General features: G+C 44.2%; 1 pseudogene; it reads left to right on the top strand.

The window, feature by feature from the left end:
- Nucleotides 1-2415: 2415 nt before the first annotated feature.
- Slc25a31-ps1 (solute carrier family 25 member 31, pseudogene 1) lies at nucleotides 2416-3825 on the top strand (annotated as a pseudogene).
- Nucleotides 3826-4091: the final 266 nt, after the last annotated feature.

Here is a 4091-nt window from a genome sequence, read left to right as displayed (position 1 = left end):
GGCTTGTTAAACTGTGACCCCCATTGGTCAGACAAGAGCCTTCATGATCTAGTGGCCTACCCAAAGGCCCCTCATCTGAACCCAGCTGCATTGGAGGTCAGGCCTGGAACACAAAAGCCTTGGCTGACATTTAAAGTTCAAGTGTGGTGCTTACTATCTGCTGGAGTTCGTCACCTCTAGGAAGGTTCATCTCCCCAGGGTCAACAAGGCCCCAAAGTTCAAAGCATTGGAACCACAGAAATGAAATGAAAAAAAGATGCAGTAAATGCAAGTTCAGACTTCTATCACAGAAACATTCAGTAGTTCAGTGAACCCCCACCTACCTGCCTCCCAGCATCAATATCCATTCAAATCAGTCTCTTTAGTAATTACAACTGCCCACATTCTTCTTTTTGTTTGAAAATAAAATCTCAAATGCCTTATCATTCTGTCTAGAAGTATTTCAGAACCTCTAAAAGAACTGTTTAAAAAGGGACTAGAAGCTGAGCATGGTGGTGCATGCCTTTCATGCTATCATTCAGGAGTCAGAGGGTAGCAGAGCTATGTGAGTTCAAGGTCAGCATGGTCTACATTGCAAATTCCAGGCTAGCTGGGGTTACGTGCTGAGACTCTGTCTCATAAAAATGAAGAAAAGAAGAATAGGAAGAGGAGGAGGAGGAAGAAGAGGAGGGAGAAGAGGGAGAGGAGAAAGGAAGAAAAAGGAAGAAGAAGAGAAAGAGGAAGAGGAGGAAGAAGAGGAGGAAGAGGAGGAGGAGGAAGAAGAGGAGGAAGAGGAGGAGGAGGAGGAGGAGGAGTGAGTTTAATCTCCAACATCCATATAAAAAATCCAGATGTGGTTCCATGTATGCTGGAGTGGCAGGGGGGTTAGGGGAGGAGACATGAATCCCTTGGGGGGGGGGTCATTTGCTAATCAGTCTAGTGAGAGAGCCTGTCTCAAAAACAAGATGGGGGTTGGGGATTTAGCTCAGTGGTAGCTAGGCAAGTGCAAGGCCCTGGGTTCGGTCCCCAGCTCCGAAAAAAAGAATTAAAAACAAAACAAAACAAAACAAAAAAACAAGATAGATGGCTCCTGAGGAAGGACAGCCAAGGTTGACCTCTGGCCTCTACATTTTAAAAAGTAAACGTGTTAGTAGAAATCATTTCTGTGTGGTTCCTGGAATGGAGCATAGGTCGTCACATGTGCTAGGCACATCCTCTACCACTGAGCAATTGCGCCTGCTCCAGTAAATTCTGACGAGAGAAAGATACCATCTTCCAAGGGAGAGTATGGACAGGTAAACAGATGAATGGGGCAAGAGAAGCAGGTGTTGGGGGAAGGAGTCTGGTAGAGTTTCTAGGGAGAGTTAAGAATGAGAAGAATCCGGAGCTGCTGGAGAACTGGAGACACTAGGAGAGAGTCACTAGATTGGTCTTGAAGTTATAGAGGCACACCTGGAATTGCAAAGGTAACCCAGAGTTATAGAGGCACACCTGGAGTAAGTTATAGAGGCACACCTGGAGGAAGTTATAGAGGCACACCTGGAGTAAGTTATAGAGGCACACCTGGAGGAAGTTATAGAGGCACACCTGGAGGAAGTTACTGAGGCACATGTGAAGTTATAGTGGGGCACCTGGAGTAAGTTATAGAAGCACACCTGGAGTTAGAGAGACACACCTGGAGTTATAAGGCACACCCCGAGTCTTCAGGTGCTTTGTTCGCTGCATTCTTTTCTTTGCATCTGTGACCCTTGTAGAACTGGAATCTGGTGCTGCTAAGATATGGTATGTGTGTAGTTACAATCAACAGTGATGTGACCATATGAAAAAATTGTTAATTATTAAAATCAAAGTGTTATATCTATTTTCACATGTATCCCTGCTATGATAAATTTAATTTTTTAAAAACACAAATGCTTCTGAATAAATTAGTTGTGCTGTTCTCTCAATAGATTCTAATTTTAAGTTATAAAGCCAAAATACTGACTCTTAATTAACATCTTATACAGGGAGGTGAGAAATTCCACTTGCCAGGAAATTATTTACCCATTTGCCAGGAAATCCACGTTCAAGGATTTGAAGAATAAGGGCTCATTGGTTCTATGATTCCTTAACAGCTGTGGTGCTGTACTTCTTAAACTGTTGAAACTGTTTTTTAATATAGTCACCCTTTCCTGTACTGAGTTGGAAGGTGACCATTTGTTTGGAGAGGCTCTCCTCTTATCTAGCCGGTGTTTTTCCCTCTGAATATGCGTCATTCTGTTCTTCATTGCATGGTTGTTTTATTTAGTGGCTTCAAATGTTTTAAGAAAATAAATTTGGGGGGTTGGGGATTTAGCTCAGTGGTAGAGCGCTTGCCTAGCAAGCCCAAGGCCCTGGGCTCGGTCCTCAGTTCTGAGAAAAAAAAAAAAAAAGAAAGAAAGAAAATAAATTCGGGTTCTCGTTCTTGTCGCTTGAGTGTGGTGTGGCGCTGCAGCTGTGGGGTTGTCTGTCCTCTGTCCAGCATGTCGAACGAACCCTCCAAGAAGCAGTCTTCAAAGAAGGCGTTGTTCGACCCTGTGTCTTTTTTTTTTTTTTTTTTTTGGTTCTTTTTTCGGAGCTGGGGACCGAACCCAGGGCCTTGCGCTTCCTAGGCAAGCGCTCTACCACTGAGCTAAAGCCCCAACCCCGACCCTGTGTCTTTTGCGAAGGACCTGTTGGCTGGTGGTATCGCGGCCACCGGGTCGAAGACAGCTGCGGCACCCATCAAACATGAGAGCGAAGCGGGCATCCTTCAGGCAGATAAGCCGAGAGGCGCGCTACAAGGGCGTGATGGACTGCCTGGTGCGCATCCCTCGTGAGCAAAGATTTTGAAGTTACTGGCGTGGCAGCTTGGCAAATGTTCTTCGATACTTTCCAACACAAGCCTCAAACTTCGCTTTTAAGGACAAATACAAACAACTTTTCATGTCTGGTGTTAATAAGAAAAACGGGGGGTTGGGGATTTAGCTCAGTGGTAGAGCGCTTGCCTAGCAAGCGCAAGGCCCTGGGTTCGGTCCCCAGCTCCGAAAAAAAAAAAAAAAAAAGAAAGAAAGAAAAACGGTTTCGGAGGGGGTTTCTAGCAACTCTGGCTTCCAGAGGGGCTGCCGCAGCAACATCCTTGTGTGTGGTATATCCACTAGGTTTTCCCAGAACCGGACTAGGTGTTGATACTGGAAAAGGTTCATGGGTTTGGGACTTATGAAAATAGCCCAGTCAGATGGAATTATTGGTCTATACCAAGGATTTGGGGGTCTCCGTTCAGGGTATCGTTGTTTACCAAGCTTATGACACTGTTAAGGGCTTATTGCCAAAACCAAAGGAAACCCTGTTTCTTGTCTCTTTTATCATTGCTCAAATCGTGACTACCTCTCCTGGAATCCTCTCATATCCCTTTGACACAGTTAGAAGACGCATGATGATGCAGAGTGGGGAATCTTTTTCTTTTTTGAATTTTTGAAAAGATTTATTATATGTAAGTACACTGTAGCTGTCTTCAGACACACCCCAAGAGGGCATCAGGTCTCATTACAGATGGTTGTGAGCCACCGTGTGGTTGCTGGGATTTGAACTCAGGACCTCTGGAAGAGCAGACAGAGCGCTTAACCGCTGAGCCATCTCTCCAGCCCTAGAGTGGGGAATCTGAACAGCAATATAAAGGAACCATAGACTGCTTTCTGAAAATAGACAGTCATGGAAGAAACTGCTGCATCTTCTGTGGTGCCTCCTCCAACATCCTTTGTGGTACAGGGGGTGCTTTGGTCTTGGTGCTATAGGATAAAGCCAGAGTTCCTCAACATTGATGTTGGGGGTAGTTCATCAGGAGATTAAACCGAGAAATGCATATTTCTAATGTAAAAACCACGAAAATTACATGACTGTCATTTGTATATATTTTGATACTGTGTTACTACTTCAGTGTCTCTTGCAGTATCTGTTCTGCAATAAAGAAAAGATTTTCCCCCCAAGATTTTAGTATTAAAAGTCAGGACAGAAATGGCTTTCTTCTCACTTAGACCCAGAGTCATTTGGTCAGGCATTTTATTACAGGTAGCGTATGTTACTTCTGTTAAAAAAAAAAATTCTTTTTTTTTCTT

This window comes from Rattus norvegicus, chromosome 17 (assembly GCF_021556685.1).
Source record: "Rattus norvegicus strain SHRSP/BbbUtx chromosome 17, alternate assembly SHRSP_T2T, whole genome shotgun sequence".
Taxonomy (NCBI): Eukaryota; Metazoa; Chordata; class Mammalia; order Rodentia; family Muridae; genus Rattus; species Rattus norvegicus.
Note: the sequence above shows the minus strand (reverse complement) of the source record. Positions and strands in the feature narration are given on the sequence as shown.